We start from the raw sequence: 19,550 nt of genomic DNA on the forward strand, positions 1-19,550 counted from the left end.
CAAAGGCTTATTCCTTTCATGAGTGGAAAATTCATTCTTTCTGTCAAAGTTTCTTCCCAGCCTCTGCTTAGTGAAAAAGAGTATTGTCCATCTACATCATAAATATTCACAGTATTGCTTTTGGAGTACTTTAAGTAGATTCTCCCAACAACAGCTGAGTGCTGTGGAGAAGTTCTTTAATTTAAATATGCTAGAATACCATGCACTAGGATATCATGGAGGTCCATACTATTATGTTTATTACACGCTACCTTATGTGATAGTGCATGTTTTGCATCAGGCTTCTTTATAATCTTTTTGTGGCATGAATGGGCCATGAACTATGTACATGACAGTGATTCTCATCTGAAGGGTCTATCAAAATTATTTAAAGATTTGTCAAGACCCAGGTCACTGTGCCTTGGCCACAGAGTTTCTGATTCAGGAGGCTAAAGAAGATCCTAATATTTTCCTGACTTACTGTCTCCCAGGTGCTGCTGATGCTGTTGGAACAATTGGAAAAGCACTGATACAACAAAGAAAACCTATAAATGGTTCAATTGTAGTATAACAGTATTCTGTGGGATAACATTTATTTGAATTTTCCATTCTGGGTACAACAATCTTTGCTGCAGTTACCTCTATTTAGTATCTTTTGCAGACATTTTAAAATTTAAAATGGATTTATCAGATTTTATCAAACCCTTAACAGTGAGAATCTACAGTTGACCTCTTTAACTTAAGAATTTATATATGTATGTGTATATATGTATACATATATGTGTATGTTATGTATACATGTATATGTTACATATACACATATATAATTGCATGTACATGTCTGTTTATTAAAATGTCAAATCTAAAGTTAGTACATGTCATTCTATTTTATGCTATAATTAGATAGGACTTAAGGATCTGTCTCTAAGCTGATTAGTCTTTATTTTCTCATTTGCTTCTGAATAATTTATTGACTCCACGCTCTCTTATGAGCCAGATAATTTAACATGGAATAGCTACTTCAAAAAAAATAATAATCGCTTCTTTATTTCTCTTTCTGCCCTATTCCCACCTGAGTTTAATAAAACATCTTTTAAAAAGTGATTGCAAAGAAATCTCCCCTTTTTGAAACTATTTCTCTGTCATCTTTCAAATATAAGTTTTGTTTTGATAGTTTTAATTATTTCTTTTTTCTTATAACACAGTTATTGCCTATGACAAAATTTTCAACTTGTACTCTTCAAAATGCCCCCTGACAATTATTGTCACATGCATGTGTTTATTTTTTTATGGTATAATTTAATAAGGTATAAGGTGTTGATCTTTGTACTGTTGGGCCAATGGGAGAAATGTAGAGATTCTGAATTGTTGGGAAAAAGAGAACTCTTTCAAGTTTTATGCTAATTGAAAAAAAATCTTTTCTCCTAGTCACAGATAATTGACTTTGTTACTTTTGCTGTAAGAGAAACAACCATCCCCAGTCTTGCAGTCTCCTGTGATTAATTACAAGGTAACTAACACAATATCTGGCACATATTAGACACTCTTCTCATGTTGACCAATTCAAGACATGACCAATTTGAATTATGTTACTAGTTTCAACCTAACCAGAAAAGAGCATACCTAGGATCTCACTGTGGCATATGGCTTACATAAAAGAAGTCATAAAAAATCAGTGACAGAATACAAACTACCTGGAGAGAATTTTCCTGATTTCTTCACTAATAAATATCATATATGAAACAAGCAATTCCATTTTTTTAACCGGTTGCTCTGTAATGTTAAACTACTCAAACTTTTTGTTGTTGTTGCTGTTCTTAGTTCATGGACACATAAACAGAGATTCTGTCTTCTTTATAAAGAAAACATTTTTTAGGCCTGACCTGTGATGGCGCAGTGGATAAAGTGTCGACCTGGAAATCCTGAGGTCACCAGTTCGAAACCCTGGGCTTGCCTGGTCAAGGCACATATGGGAGTTGATGCTTCTAGCTCCTCCCCCCCTTCTCTCTCTCTGTCTCTCCTCTCTCTCTCTCTCTATCTGTCTCTCCCTCTCCTCTCTAAAATAAATAAATTTAAAAAAACTAAGCTTAAGAAAACATTTTTTAGAAGAAAAATGCTCATTTGACAAATATATGAAGCTAACACTAACTCCAATTTCTGTTGAGTTGAATTGGTTATGGTGTTTGTTGGAAACAAATAAACCTCTAAAACATTGCATTAAATAAAGTGTGTTATTCATTATGTCAAATCAGAATTGAACTTCTCTAAGAATAAAGACATCAAAGCAAATAATGAATTTTAAATTAATAGCAAGTCACTCTGTCCATAGACAGAAATCTTTGGATATACAATGTCTTAATGATTAAAATTTCTGAAGTCCACAGTTATAATTATAAACAAGCTCTACTTCATGGTTCTCATGTAACTAGAATAATTATTGTTTAACCACTGCCCTCTTTACAAAGTGGAAAATAAGTGGTTTTCTACAAAACTCATCATTCAATCTGTGTTTAATTGATATAATTAGAGTATATGTTGTCATTTTATCTTTCTAAACTGATGGTAACATGAAAAATGTGTAGCTCCTTTGGATTGTCTTTCTTGAAATATTTGTCAAACTAGTTTATAGGCAGAAGAAAGCATTTCCCTTGGTTTTCAAAGTTTATTTACAGAGTTTCCCCCCCCCCCCCCATTTTTTAATATAGAGTAGGAAAAATTTAAGATAAATTTTGATGTTTTTACTGTGGTACTTTTCAGAGATGCATGGTAGATTTAGATATATGTATTATTGTCTCAAGGAATAATTATTTTTAGAGGCCTATACATCTTACCTGTTTTCTGTGAATGAATCATAACACATTGATTTCATAATTTTATGAGTATTTCATATACATGTGGCTCAATTTTTGAGGTTAATTTTAAGAACTAATCTAAAGCAATCGTTCTAAAATGGATTGATTTTGTTCCCTAGGGCAGCTTGAATCATGTCTATAGACTTTTTTGGTTGTTACAACTGGGGTAGAAGGGATTGCGTTGACATCCAGTCACTAGTGACCAAGGATACTCCTAAGTATTCTGCAATGAGCAGTATGGCTCCCCATAATAAAGAATTCTCTGTTTCAAAATGTCAGTGGTGCTGAGGTTGATAAGTTTGACAAAACCCCAACTCTCACTCTCCACAGCCTATAACTATAACAAAGTTTGAAATATTTAAAACTATTCTTTCCTTAAGCTGTCACAGCAGCACCAACTTATGGTGAACCAGTCAGCCATTTCTGTTTATTTTGTCCTCTTCTAATTTTCCCGGCAAATATATTATATGTGACCCTCTCATTCTGCATCTTAGTTGTGAAGGCAAGTTAAGCAATGAAAATAGGATCTCACCTTTTTTGTAATAACTGTTCATTTTTTGTTGATAAGTAATGCATAATCATGCTATTTACAACATTCACTTTTGTGTAATTATATTGTGTTTAAGTGAGATTTTAAAACTTTATAGAATAGATGATTTATTAAAATGACAAGAAATGTCAAGTCACTGCTTATTTCTTTTCTTAAAATCCAATTTCCAAATGACAATGCAATTACTCGGAAACAATCAAGGTTAGTCATAATTCAGATGCAAAAATGTGATTTTGTTTCCTTCTATTATTTCTTTGAGTGAGCTGAAAAAAATAAGAGAGAGAGAAAATGAGCTGACCCAAAATAACACAATATTCAATTAATTAAAGGGAAAATGTGCCTTATTTTCATGAAGAATGAGATAGAATAGCCAACCAATCTACGCTGAAATAACTTTTGATGACAAATGCACATTCATGATCTGCAATCAGTCTTTGGGGCTTTGTTAGTGGATTATAAAAATACATAGCTGCATAGAATTATTTTTAATGAGACTTAATATCATTGGGACAAAACTAGTACTATGTTATACTACACTGAATTTTTTTTCTTACTTGTCTTTATTATTAAATTTAAAGAGATATAACTATTAACCTTCTCCTATGAAAATGAACTGGGTTTGGCTTGAGAAAATGTGAAGATTGAAGAACAATCTTTGTCTCTCAGTATTATTTATCCTTCATAAGACAAATTAAAAATATATATGTATATCTTTTTGGATACTTTATATGTGTCTTTCTATCTCACCTGCTTAAATGACCCCAACGACATCCTAAAGAGGAGTAGCTGCTAGACAAGGACCAAGCTTTTATCCCATATGGGGCAATTTATATGAGACATTGAAATTGGGACATAGAATCAGCAAATAACATAAACTTTTATTAATGAATAAGCCATATAGTCTACTTTCTTCCCAGTGCCCAGAGAGAAAGGCCTGAAGAAGGCACAAGGAGACACACACAAAAATAACGAGGACAAAGTGCCCAGCTGATACTTTCTAGGGTTATGTGGTTTCTGGAAACTAAATCAACATATTGCTTTGTTCTCCATGAAATCACTTCCATCCTTATAAAATGTTACTTCTAAATTTTAAGCTAAACCATGCTATTATATATTACTTTCTAAAAAGGAATTTTAATATAGTCTAAGATAATAATGCCTAGCAATAATGTTTAATGAATACTAACTCTGTGCCCCCAATGTTCTAACATATATACATGACTTTTCTCACTATTGTTGCCCAAACCTATGTGATAGAAAAGTCTTACAATTTTGCCAAGTAGTAAACTACTTGTATTAAACTATCATTAAAGCGGGAAGTAAAATGTACCTCTAAAGATTGATGTTTTATGCTGATTTAATCTTTTGCATAGGCATTAGAAAATCTTAATATTTATAGTTGGAATATTCACATCATTGAAGAAGTATTTATGAAATATAAATGCCATGAGAACTTTTCAGCAGTTTTCTAATATGCTGTAAACAGTCACTTTATAGTTTTATGAATTTAAATTTGTCAGAGTTCAATTACATTGATTTCATGTACACACAAAAACATTTCCTCAGCTCCTCTTCATTTTTTTTTTTTTAAGTGAGAGGAAGGGAGGTAGTGAGACAGACTCCTTCATGCTCCCTGACCAGGATCTACCCAGCTACCCCCATCTGGGCCAATGCTTGAATCAACTGAGCTATCCTCAGCACCTGAAGCCAATGCTCAGACCAGCCCAAGTTTGCTCAGCACCAGAGGCCAAAGCTCGAACCAACTGAGCCACTCTCTGTGGGATGGGGATAGAGACAAAAGGGGGAGAGGGAAGGGGAGACAAACAGATGGTTGTTTCTGTTGTGTGCTCTGACCTGGAATTAGGCACCATTCCAGGATGTCCATACACCAGGCTGCTGCTCTATCCACTGAACCATATCCAAAAATTCATTCTTATCACTAAAAACCAATATATTATACATACAATAAATACTTAAATTTATGGGCATTTGTTTTATATATATAAAAAAAGGAAAATGGAGACTTTGGAGGTTTTGGGTTTTTTTGTTTGTTTGTTTTTTTTTTTTATATAATTTTATTTTTTTAATGGGGTGACATCAATAAATCAGGATACATATATTCAAAGATAACAAGTACAGGTTATCTTGTCGTTCAATTATGTTGCATACCCACCACCCAAAGTCAGATTGTCCTCTGTCACCTTCTATCTAGTTTTCTTTGTGCCCCTCCCCACCCCCTATCCCTCTCCCATTCCCCCCTCCCCCCCGTAACCACCACACTCTTATAAATGTCTCTTAGTTTCACTATTATGTCCCACCTACGTATGGAATAATACAGTTCCTGTTTTTTTCTGATTTACTTATTTCGCTTCGTATCATGTTATCAAGATCCCACCATTTTGCTGTAAATGTTCCGATGTCATCATTTCTTATGGCTGAGTAGTATTCCATAGTGTATATGTGCCACATCTTCTTTATCCAGTCATCTATTGATGGGCTTTTTGGTTGTTTCCATGTCCTGGCCACTGTGAACAATGCTGCAATAAACATGGGGCTGCATGTGTCTTTACGTATCAATGTTTCTGAGTTTTTGGGATATATACCCAGTAGAGGGATTGCTGGGTCATAAGGTAGTTCTATTTTCAGTTTTTTGAGGAACCACCATACTTTCTTCCATAATGGTTGTACTACTTTACATTCCCACCAACAGTGTATGAGGGTTCCTTTTTCTCCACAGCCTCTCCAACATTTGCTGTTACCTGACTTGCTAATAACAGCTAATCGAACAGGTGTGAGGTGGTATCTCATTGCCGTTTTGATTTGCATTTCTCTAATAGCTAAAGAAGATGAGCATCTTTTCATATATCTGTTGGCCATTTGTATTTCTTCCTGGGAGAAGTGTCTATTCATATCCTCTTCCCATTTTTTTATTGGATTGTTTGTTTGTTTGTTGTTGAGTTTTATGAGTTCTTTGTATATTTTGGATATTAGGCCCTTATCTGAGCTGTCGTTTGAAAAAATCATTTCCCATTTAGTTGGCTTTCTGTTTATTTTGTTATCAGTTTCTCTTGCTGAGCAAAAACTTCTTAGTCTGATGTAGTCCCATTCATTAATTTTTGCCTTCACTTCTCTTGCCATTGGAGTCAAATTCATAAAATGCTCTTTAAAACCCAGGTCCCTGAGTTGAGTACCTATGTCTTCTTCTATGTACTTAATTGTTTCAGGTCTTATGTTTAGATCTTTGATCCATTTTGAGTTAATTTTTGTACAGGGGGAGAGACTGTAGTCCAGTTTCATTCTTTTGCATGTGGCTTTCCAGTTTTCCCAGCACCATTTATTGAAGAGGCTTTCTTTTCTCCATGTGTGTTGTTGGCCCCTTTATCAAAAATTATTTGACTATATATATGTGGTTTTATTTCTGGACTTTCTATTCTGTTCCATTGGTCTGAGTGTCTATTTTTCTGCCAATACCATGCTGTTTTGATTGTCGTGGCCCTATAATAGAGTTTGAAGTCAGGTATTAAAATGCCCCCAGCTTCATTCTTTTTCTTTAGGATTGCTTTGGCTATTCGGGGTTTTTTATAGTTCCATATAAATCTGATGATTTTTTGCTCTATTTCTTTAAAAAATGTCATTGGAAGTTTGATGGGAATTGCATTAAATTTGTATATTGCTTTGGGTAATATAGCCATCTTGATTATATTTATTCTTCCTAGCCAAGAACAAGGTATATTCTTCCATCTAATTGTATCTTTTTCGATTTCCCTTAACAATGGTTTATAGTTTTCATTATATAAGTCCTTTACATTCTTTGTTATGTTTATTCCTAAGTATTTTATTTTTTTTGTTGCAATCGTGAAGGGGATTATTCTTTTGAGTTCCTTCTCAGTTTTTTCATTGTTGGCATATAGAAAGGCTATTGACTTCTGTATGTTAATTTTGTATCCTGCGACCTTACTGTATTGGCTTATTGTTTCTAGTAGTCTTTTTGTGGATTCTTTGGGGTTTTCGATGTATAGGATCATATCATCTGCAAAAAGTGATACCTTTACTTCTTCTTTTCCGATATGGATGCCTTTTATTTCTTTGTCTTGTCTGATTGCTCTGGCTAGAACCTCTAGTACCACATTAAATAAGAGTGGAGAGAGTGGACAACCCTGTCTTGTTCCTGATTTAAGGGGGAAAGCCTTCAGTTTAGTGCCATTTAATATGATATTAGCTGATGGTTTATCATATATGGCCTTTATCATGTTGAGATATTTTCCTTCTATACCCATTTTGTTGAGAGTCTTAAACATAAAATTGTGTTGTATTTTATCGAAAGCCTTTTCTGCGTCTATTGATAAGATCATGTGGTTTTTGTTCTTTGTTTTGTTGATATGGTGTATTACATTAACCGTTTTACGTATGTTGAACCATCCTTGAGATTCTGGGATGAATCCCACTTGATCATGATGTATTATTTTTTTAATATGTTGTTGTATTCGATTTGCTAGTATTTTGTTTAGTATTTTAGCATCTGTATTCATTAGAGATATTGGTCTGTAGTTTTCTTTTTTTGTGCCATCCTTGCCTGGTTTTGGTATGAGGGTTATGTTGGCTTCGTAAAATGTGTTTGGAAGTATTGCTTCTTCTTCAATTTTTTGGAAGACTTTGAGTAGAATAGGAACCAAGTCTTCTTTGAATGTTTGATGAAATTTGCTGGTATAGCCGTCAGGGCCTGGACTTTTATTTTTGGGGAGGTTTTTAATGGTTTTTTCTATTTCTTCTCTACTGATAGGTCTGTTTAGGCTTTCTGCTTCTTCTTGACTCAGTCTAGGAAGGTTGTATTGTTCTAGGAATTTATCCATTTCTTCTAGGTTGTTGAATTTAGTAGCATAAAGTTTTTCATAGTATTCTACAATAATTCTTTGTATATCTACGGTGTCCGTGGTGATTTCTCCTCTTTCATTTTGGATTTTGTTTATATGAGTTCTTTCTCTTTTTTCCTTGGTAAGTCTTGCCAAGGGTTTGTCAATTTTGTTGATCTTTTCAAAGAACCAGCTCCTTGTTCTATTAATTTTTTCTATAGTTTTTCTGTTCTCTAATTCATTTATTTCTGCTCTGATTTTTATTATCTCCTTTCTTCGGCTGGTTTTGGGTTGTCTTTGTTCTTCTTTTTCTAGTTCCTTAAGGTGGGAAGTTAAGTGGTTCACTTGGGCTCTCTCTTGTTTGTTCATATAGGCCTGAAGTGATATGAACTTCCCTCTTATCACTGCTTTTGCTGCATCCCATAGATTCTGATATGTCGTATTATCATTTTCATTAGTCTGTATATATCTTTTGATCTCTGCACTTATTTCTTCTTTGACCCATTCATTTTTTAAAAGTATGTTGTTTAGTTTCCACATTTTTGTGGGATTTTTTCCCTCTTTTTTGCAGTTGAATTCTAGTTTCAAGGCTTTATGATCAGAAAATATGCTTGGTACAACTTCAATTTTTCTGAATTTGCTGATGTTGTTTTTGTGGCCCAACATATGGTCAATTCTTGAGAATGATCCATGTACACTGGAGAAAAATGTATACTCAGTCACTTTGGGATGAAATGTCCTGTAGATGTCTATCATATCCAGGTGCTCTAGTGTTTTGTTTAAGGCCACTATGTCTTTGTTGATTCTCTGTTTGGATGACCGATCTAGAGCCGTCAGCGGTGTATTGAGGTCTCCAAGTATGATTGTATTTTTGTCAGTTTTTGTTTTAAGATCAATAAGTAGCTGTCTTATATATTTTGGTGCTCCTTGATTTGGTGCATATATATTAAGAATTGTTATGTCTTCTTGATTCAGTGTCCCCTTAGCCATTATGAAATGGCCATTTTTGTCTCTGAGTACTTTTCCTGTCTTGTAGTCAGCATTATCCGATATGAGTATTGCTACACCTGCTTTTTTTTGGATGTTATTTGCTTGGAGTATTGTTTTCCAGCCTTTCACTTTGAATTTGTTTTTATCCTTGTTACTTAGATGAGTTTCCTATAGGCAGCATACAGTTGGATTTTCTTTTTTAATCCATTCTGCTACTCTGTGCCTTTTTATTGGTGAGTTTAATCCGTTTACATTTAGTGTAATTATTGATACTTGTGAGTTCCCTATTGCCATTTTATATCTTGCTTTCTGTTAGTTTTGTGTCTTGTTTGATCCTTCTCTTTTGTTTTTCTATCTTTTGTTTTTATTTGGTTGTATTCCATACATCTTTCCACTGTTGCTATCTTTTTTATCTCATGTGCTTCTGTGGTGGTTTTTTCAATGGTGGTTACCTTTGAGTAATGAAAAGGGTCCCTACCCTGTTCATTGTAGTGAACTATTTTGTGAGTACTTTTGCACTCCATCGTCCTTTGCTACTGTTAATCTCCATCTTCTCCCCCTCTTTCTTTTTGTTGTTGTCACAGTTTAAATTTGGTTTTATTGTGTTCTTCTTGGAGCTTTTACTTGTGGCTCTGTTTTTTTTTGTTCTTTGTATCTGATTGGAGAACCCCCTTTAGTAATTCCTGGAGTGGGGGTTTTCTGATGATAAATTCCCTCATCTTTTCTGTATCTGTGAATGTTTTTATTTCTCCTTCATATTTGAAGGATAGCTTTGATGGGTATAGTATTTGTGGCTAAAAGTTCCTCTCTTTCAGGACTTTAAATATTGGGGTCCACTCTCTTCTAGCTTGTAGAGTTTCTGCTGAGAAATCTGATGATAATCTAATGGGCCTTCCTTTATATGTTGTATTCTTCTTTTCCCTGGCTGCCTTGAGAATTTTTTCTTTGCTGTTGGTTTGTGTCAATTTCATTATGATATGCCTTGGAGTAGGTTTGTTGGGGTTAAGAAAACTTGGAGTTCTGTTTGCTTCTTGAACTTGAGGCTTTAGTTCTTTCCACAGGCTTGGGAAGTTCTCATCTATTATTTGTTTGAGTATGTTCTCCATTCCATTTTCTCTCTCTTCTCCCTCTGATATACCTATTATTCTTATTTTATTCTTTTTGATGGAGTCAGATAATTCTTGTAGGGCTATCTCATTTTTTTTAATTTTTGAGTCTCTTTCTTCTTCTCTCTGTTGTGCCTCAAGTTGCTTGTCTTCTATTTCACTAATTCTCTCTTCTATCTGACCTGTTCTATTAGCTAAGCTTGTTACTTCGTTTTTCAGCTCGTGAATTGAGTTTTTCATCTCTGTTTGATTTGTTTTTATAGTTTCAATTTCCTTGGACATATATTCTTTGTGTTCATTGAGTTGTTTTCTGAGCTCCCTAAATTGCCTTTCTGTGTTTTCTTGTATATCTCGGAGGATTTTTAGGATTTCTATCTTGAATTCTCTGTCATTTAGCTCCAAGGTTTCCAATATATTAAATTTTTTCTCCATAGATTTTTCCTCATCTAGCTGTGTTACCTCTTTCTTTTGTATCCATGATATTCGATTTTCTCTTCCTTAATGGCATCTGAGGGTGGTTTTGTTGATAGTATTAATGAGATTTAATAAAGAATAAAAAGTTTAAAAAAATAATTAAAAAAAATCGAAAAGAGTTGTTTTTTTTAAAAAAATTAATAATGAAATAAAGAAAAATAAAATAAAATAAAAATTTAAAAAAAAAAAAAAAAGGAAATTATTCCCCCCCTCCTTTTTTCCTCTCCTCTCCTCTCCCCTCTTTCTTGATAAAATCTTGTGGTGGACTGTGAATTATAACAAACAATGCCTGTGATGGAGGGCCTGAATTGGGGAAAAGTAATAAAGGGGCAAAAAAAAAAAAAAAAAGAAAAAAGAAGAAAAAGAAAAAAAAAAAGAGCGTATGGACCCACAAAAAGCAAATAAGGAAAAAATTTGGGTCAAGAATAAAATGATTTGCTTTTAGGTGTTGTTTGTCTAAGAGTTATGATGAGAGGATTAAGAGGAAAACGGAGAAATGGGGGGACAAATTAAAAAATTACTATTGTATTTAGTGGAACAAGAACTAGATAATATGGAGAGCCAGGGATGGGAGCACTGCTAGTGAGTTAAAAAGGTGAAGTAAAAACCCCCCAGAATGCCACAAACATAAGTTTGAGTCCCAGATAAGATAATTTGTTTGTTATTGAGGTTTGAGTGAGAGGAGATGTAAAGGAGAAAGGAAGAAACTAATATAGAGGGAGAAAAGAAAGAGAGAGAGAGAAAAAAAAAGAGGGAACCACTAAAAGAAGAAAAAAGAAAGGAGAGAGAGAGAGAGAGAGAGTTAAGGGTTTTGGAATGCAACCCTCATAGAGAGAAAGGAAGAGAAGAGAAAAGATAATGGGAGATGTAACACTTATGGGTAGTGTAGTTCAAGGAGAGGAGAGAGTAAGACCGGTAGAGAGTTAATCGGCCAAATTGGAGGAGGAAAAAAAAAAGTATCAAGAATGAAGATAAGAGAAACAAACGAACAAATATAATAAAATGGGATAGGTTATAAAGTCTGCAGATTATTCTTGATTTTGAGAGGTTATCTTCTTGCTTTTTCTTTTCTCTCCCTCTTCCTGGTCGGTGACTCTGTACCCCGGGTTTTGCCCCTTTGCCACGCTCAGGTGGAGGTTTGCAGTTGATAAGTCTCTATGGCAATGTCATGTATTGTGCTTTAGTCTCGTTGGCAGTCGAGGCTATTAGCATTTATAGGCTCCGACAGTGAGAGAGTCTGTGTTCCTGGAGCCTTTCTCCTAGTCTTTCCTTCCTCAATTAGTAGCCTGATAATCCAGCTATGGGGTTGCTGCTGCCTCTGCCTGGATAGTAAGAGGCTCAAAGAGCTGGCAACTCCCCACTCTATTTCCACTCAGCACAGGGCTCTGGGTAAGGCTCAGTCAGTCAGAGCTGCTAGCATAATCAGGCGGGCTTTCCACCCACTCACAGACCTCTGGCTCTGCCACTCTGTCCGGTAACACAAGCGGGTGCCCACTTCCGGGGCGCTTGGAGAAAACTCTCACTCACTGGCTGCGCGCGCAGACCAGGATATCTGGCCAGCAGTCTCACGCTCTGAGTGAAACCCCCGACCGCAGGGAAAAGTTGCAGCGTTGGAATTGAGTCTCGCTCCGTCCCCGTGCGCTGCTTTTGCAAGGCGCTGGGGCGGCCCGAGATTCCGCTTTGGCCCACACAAAGGCCCCTGACTCTGCTCCTCTGTGCGATGACACGGGCGCGCACTGCCGAGGCACTCGGAGGAATCGCTCACTCCTTATCTGCGCGCGCAAACCAGGATATGAGGCCGGCCGCTTTCCCTCTGAGTGAAACACCCTCGGCAAGGAAAATCTCCACCGTTGGAATTAGTTCTCACTCCCTCCCGTGCATGGCTTTACCAGGGCGCTGGGACTGCCCAGAGACTCTGCCCTCGGCCCACAGAAAGGCCTCTGACCCTGCCTCTCCGTGAGGCAACACGGGCACTGACTCCCGGGGCCTAGGAAGAAATCTCTCGCCCACTAACTGCGCACCAACCAGGAGACCGGGTAAAATGGCCGCGCCGCTTGTCTTTCTTTGTTTGGGTTTGGCGCGAGTGTTAGCTTGTATTGCCCGGGTTGCCACAGGATCAGATTTTCCTCGGCTTGGATCTCCGTGCCACAGCCTGGTTCGGCCGTTTGTATTCACCCCCTTTGCCCGCCTCAGTTTCTATATTCACAGTTACCAGAGAAAGCCGCCCTGTTTAGGTTAGTGAGGAAGGCGGAGCATTTCTTACTCCCTATTTCCTTCGGGGTTTGGTTATATATTTAGCCAATTTTTCACTCAATCATACCTTTGGGTGTATTGCGAAGCATCTGGAAGCTCCAAGTATAGGTTTTTCTGTTTCTGGTTGAAGATCTTGTTGAGTTTTGGGGGAGATTATCGGTATCGCTTCCTACCCCGCCATTACTCTGACGTCCAAGTCTCGGTTTTGGGGTTTTTTATTCAGTGAGAAGATGGAAGGCAGAGACAGACTCCCCTAAGTGCCCCACCAGGATCCACTTGGCTTTCCCACTAGGAGGTGATGTTCTTCCCATCTGGAGTATTGCTGTGTTGCTCAGCAACCGAACTCTTAGCATCTGAGGCAGAGCCATCCTCAGTGCCCAGGGCCAACTCTCTCCAATTGAGCCATGGCTGCAAGAGGAAAAGAGAGAAAGAAAGATGTGAGAGGGGGAGGGGTAGAGAAGCAGATGGGCGCTTCTCCTGTGTGCCCTGACCGTGAATTGAACCTGGAACATCCACAGGCTTGGTCAACACTCTACTGCTGAGCCAACCAGTCAGGGATGGATATATTTTAAAATTAAAATGAAGAGACTTACTTAAAAAAAAAAAAGCAGAGCCTTTTATCTCTCCTGACTTTGTTTTAAAAAATATTCCATGATTCAATAATTATTTAGAGGAAATTGTTCATAATAAAAGCAGGCAATATAATTTTAATGTTCCTGCTTCCCAAAAATTTTAAACAGTATCTTATTGATGTTCTAGCTTACATTTGGAAGGCCAAAGAAAATTGGTTTGAAAAAAAGATTCAAATGAATGCTATTGCATATCTTAACCACAATTTAAAATATAATAACATTGCAGCTGAGTGTACACTAGAGATTTAGAATTTAGACTGTCACAAGATCTTTGTCAGATTTGTACTGAGCATCCACTTTGAGATAGGGCTGTGCTTGGGTTAGAACTGGGAAGGAGAAAGACAAGCTTGGCGTTTACATGGCTCACAGTCAGCCCTTCCGTCAACAAATAGTTAAAGCAATAGTGATTAGTAATCTTGGTGGGGAGACTGGCTATGAGTCAGTCAGTCCAAGTGTCACAAGGTGGAATCAAGAATCAAATTGTAGGGATCATCCCCCTGATTTATAGATGGTAGTTCCTAGGCTTATAGATCTGAGAGGGAATAGCTGACTCATATTATGTCCTGATATGAGACAAACTGACTGTATTAAACTCATAAATTGGAAAAGAATATTCTGTTTATTTTTAATTGCTATGATGTTAATTTAATGTGTCAACTTGGCTAGGCTATTGTGACCAATTGTTTGATATGGATGTTGCTCTGAAATTAATTTGTTTTAGTTGGAATTAACATTTCAATCAGTAGATTTTGAGTAAATCAAATTACCCTCCATAATATGGGTGGGCTTCTCTCTGTCAGTGTAAGGTTTTAGGAGCCAAGACTGAGACTTTCCAAAGAAGAAAAGTTCCTCAAGACTGCAACATAGCACCTTGCCTGAGTTTGCAGATGGCTGTCCTGGGGAATTCAGACTCAAGGCAACATTAACAATTACCTGAATTTCTAGCCTGTCTGCCTACCCTGTGTACCTGTGTATTTTGGAATTGCCAACCCCCACAATACCTGAGCTCATACCTTAAGATAAATCTCTTTCTCCTTCTCCTGCCCCTATTCTCCCTTCTCTCTCTCTCTCTCTCTCTCTCTCTCTCCCTTCTCTCTCTCTCTCTCTCTCTCTCTCTCTCTCTCATTCTTTTTCTCCTAAAGGTTCTATTTCTCCTAAAGGTTCTATTTCTCTGGAGAACTCTAATTCAATTGTACATTTTGCTTTGCCTGCTTATGTCTCTGATGAAAATTATTGTATCAGAGATCCAGTGTCCATTTTCTTTACACCTTTAGAAAGGTGAGCTGTCCTGGTACTACTCTCCCTCATGCCTTTGGCAATAGACCTTTCCCTGTTCTGCTTCCTCTAGGTTCTGATTAGGTTGATTCTCTTGCATATGATTTTTTTTGCCTATATAACTCTATCTCCCATTGCTTTTAAAATATGTTTTTGATATCTTGCACAGCCATTTCTTCAGTATTGGGTCAATTAGTGTGAGTAGGTTTCTATTCCTATCCACAGTGGCTACCTTCCAGCAACGGCTGCTATCACTTCTATACTAACAACTTTTCCGAGTTGCAGGAGTTCAACAAATTTTCTTCAGCTTAACAATTTTAAAATGTAGCACCTTGTCATGTAAAATATACAGAGCACTTACGCTTATTAACGATGTTGAGGAACAGATTGATGCTAACATTTGCTCCTTTTCAAAGTCCTCATGTTGTCAATATGACAATAGCACAAGACTTGCAGGCAAGAGAGAGTGTTAAAAATGGTCCTTACCCTATAATATCTAGTTATGTAATTTATAAAAAAAACTACTATTTCAAGGGACCATGTCCTTTTCTCAATATTCCTTCCCTATGGCTAAGTTTTTATAATAAGCAGAAAAATGTCCCAACCATTCATATGTTGGCATATGCTGACTTTTGTGTGGCACGTTTCTTGATCTTTGGGCAATATGCTAAACAATTTGCATAATAAGTAGAGACTGGTTCTTGGATATGGTTTATTTTTCTCAGTTCAAGATGATTGCTTCTGGATTTGGTTCTGCTGTTCTAAACAAGTATGGCCTCACATGAAATATCATTGCTCAAACTTATCTTTATTCCTTGTTGACAATTAGAAAGCAGAAAGTGAAAATGTGCTGCTGGGTTGACAGTTGTCAACAATTATTTTGCTTGTGTTCAGAGAAATAATTACATGTTTACCGAGAAAAGGAAAGGATTTATAATTAAGAGGTACTCAAAATTCTACCTTTAATACGATTTCTAAAACATGAAAGAAAAATAAAGTTTGTAATGTTTTATAGTAATTTTATTTCACAACCTAGTAATTCTGGCCCAAATCCCCTTTCTTATGCCAAACATATCCAACAGATGTACCCCATCTGTCAGCCATATTGAAATTCTCACCATTCAGTGATCATTGCACCCCTGATTCTCTTTTTTTTCCTAAAATGTCTTTAGTCCTCTCATAAATAATCTATCTTAACAATTTTTTTAAGATTCAGTTTTCTGATATATAAGATTATTTCAAACCTCTACATAAAACATTCTGTCACCTTTCCGTGTTGCAATAGAATTTATATATATCTTAAGCTCTCTAATTTTATATGAGGCTTCTGTTCAAATTCCTTCATTGAACTATGAACTTCTTGAGGAAAGGATGAAAAATCTCAATCCTCATTTTTTACATATAAAAACATACAAAAAAAACAACATACAAATTGGCCCTGGCCAGTTGGCTCAGTGGTAGAGCATCGGCCTGGCGTGCAGGAGTCCTGGGTTCGATTCCCGGCCAGGGCACACAGGAGAAGCGCCTATCTGCTTTTCCACCCCTCCCCCTCTCCTTCATCTCTGTCTCTCTCTTCCCCTCCCGCAGCTGAGGCTCCGTTGGGCCGGGCACTGAGGGTGGCTCCATGGCCTCTACCTCAGGTTATAGAATGGCTCTGGTCACAACAGAGCAACACCCCAGATGGGCAGAGCATCGCCCCCTGGTGGGCATGCTGGGTGGATCCCGGTCGGGCACATGCGGGAGTCTGTCTGACTGCTCCCCATTTCCAACTTCAGAAAAATAAAAAACAAACCCAAAAAAACATACAAATTGCCCATTTTATTCATAATACTCTGGATATATAAACTATAGTAATTTAAAGAAAGAATCCACTCAGAATTTTACACAGTCTACAGAAGTGATTAATCTGAGTTTACTATATTCTCATCTATGTAGCTTAAAAAAAAACTTCTTTTTTTTCCCTGAGTAATACTCTTTGATAGTTTGATTTATCAGAGAGTTACATCAAAGAGGGGTTCAAATGGAAGAAGCTACAACTGTAAATTCAAAAGTAGAAACATTTTTTAAATAAAACACAAAGTATGAAGATATGCCATTATGGGTGATGTTGTAGCACCAAGTAATTCATTTACCTATTCATGTAGCAAAAGCCCACTATATATCAAGCAATATTCTAGGTTTTGGGGCTATATTGGTAAAGAAAATTGACCTCTGACTTTGTGGAAGTTATATTCTGTAGGAGAAAACAAATGATACAAAGTAAAAATAACAATGATGTCAATTTATAGTTAATAGAAAGTAAAAAGAGTTGTGGAAAAACAGCGATAAAAAAGATAGTGTTAGGTGAAACAGATGTACTGTACTGAGAAGAGAATTTCAGATGTAAATAAGATGCTATCAGTTGGCCTCATTGCTAATGTGACATGTGAGCGAGGAATTCTATCCATGGTGTGTTGGTCAGGTGGACAGCTGGCATATGTGAATTCTAGGCAGAAGGGTATGTAATTTAAAGCTTTAAATCAAAGATATGCCTGGTGTGTTGAAGAGTCACAAAGGATAGTAGTGTAGCTGGAATGGATTAAGTAGAGTGAGTGGGGAGAGTGCTAAGAAAGTTCAGATTTACAGGGTGGGGAGCAGATTATTATGTTTGGTTTATGAACCATAGCAACAGCTTTGCTCTTTTTTAAGTGAGAGGAGGGGAGAGAGACAGACTCCCTCCTGTGCCCCGACCGGGATCCACCCAGAAAGCCCTGTCTGGGTCTGATGCAACCAAGCTATCCTCAGCCCTTGGGCCACACTCAAACCAATTGAGCCACTGGCTGTAGGAGGGGAAGAGAGAGTGAATGGGGAGAAAGAGGGGAAAAGAGGCAGATAGTCACTTCTCATGTGTGCCCTGACCAGGGTCAAACCTGGGACGTCCACATGCCTGGCTGGTGCTCTATCCACTGAGCAAACTGGCCAGGGCACAGCTTTGCTTTCATACACAGTGATATGAGGAAACTTTTCAGGCTTTTTAATCAGCATATTGCGATGATTTTCCTCAAGCATTTAAAAGATGACTTGATTTTTGTGTTGAGAATTAAATGTCTAAGGGCAAAAAGCAGACCAGTCTGTTAAGAAGCTATTGCAATAAGCCAGATAAGTATTGGTGATGGCTTAAAATAGCGTGGTGACAGTGAAGAAATGCAATTACTTTGAAGATAGAACTAAAATAATTTTCCAACACATTACATACATGTGGAACATAAGACAAAGGGAATCCAAGGATGATTGCAAGGACTCTGGTCTCATAAATTGAATGACTGAAGTTTCTATCAGCTGGAACCTATTAAATGTCACCTTATATAAGACAAAAGTTTTGCAGATGCCATTAAATTAAGGATATTGAGATGAGGAAATTATTCTGAATTTTCTGAATGAGCCCCAAATTCAATCACATGTATCCTTAGAAAAGTTGGATAAAAAGAAAGAGAAAGATTTAGAGATGCTGGCCTAGAAGATGCAGCTACAAACCAGGAAATGCTGGCAGAAGGAGCAAGAAGAAGCGAGAACCAACTTTTCTTCTAGAGACTCTGCCGATATCTTGATCTTGGCTCAGAGATATTGCTCTTGAAATTCTGGCCCACAAATCTGTGAGATCATAAATTTACTTTGCTTAATGGCACCAAGGTTGAGGTAATTTGTTACAGCAGCCACAAAAAAACTGACATAGATCCTGACACATTGTACTCCAAATTGACTGTAAAATTTGTAAACCCCTGCCAGTCTGTAAAGGCCCATATTCCTCTGCACTGCTGTCAACATTTGACATTACGAACATATTTTTTAATGTTTGCCAATATGTATTATGAAAGGTTTCAATCCCTTTTGTTTTAATTATACTTTCATTATTAATATTTAATTTGAGCATGTTTTCATAAGGTTATTGGCCATTTGTGCCTCCTCCTATGACATGTACTTTTCAAATATTTCCCATTTGTATTTTTCTTTTTTGATTTATAAAAATTCTCTATGATTTTTATTTTTGCTTCACTAATCTGTATACTGATCATCAGAATCACATTATCTGACTTTATATGGATAAAGTTTCCATTTTTATATGTGGTAGAGCAAACTTGCCCTCCTGGCTCTTCCTTTATAAAACCATATTTAAGTAAAAATTTGGTATTTACTCTTCTATACAAAATTTATTCTTGAGGAGTTAACGCACCCATCCCACAGAGGTTTAAAAATGTATGAGAAGTTCAGGAGTTGTACAGAAAATAATTTAAGGATATAATTGATACAATGTTTAATTTATACCTTAGCTGGACAAGAAAAAAATATTTATTTGTTTATAATTATCTAACTTTAAATATTTAATATATATATTTTTTAAAGATTTTTGCATTTTAATATTCCAAGAACTTAGAAAATACATTATTTCAAAAATGTGTTTTTTAAACTTTAAGCATAGCATTTTATTATGATGATTTTGTATATTTTATTGACTATCATGAATCTTAATGGCTAATCATAGTTTTCATACAACTGAGCAAAAAAAAATTCTGTAAACTACACTGTGAGACAATCTTTGTTATCACATATTT

Source organism: Saccopteryx leptura, chromosome 5, assembly GCF_036850995.1.
Source record: "Saccopteryx leptura isolate mSacLep1 chromosome 5, mSacLep1_pri_phased_curated, whole genome shotgun sequence".
In the NCBI taxonomy this organism is placed as follows: Eukaryota; Metazoa; Chordata; class Mammalia; order Chiroptera; family Emballonuridae; genus Saccopteryx; species Saccopteryx leptura.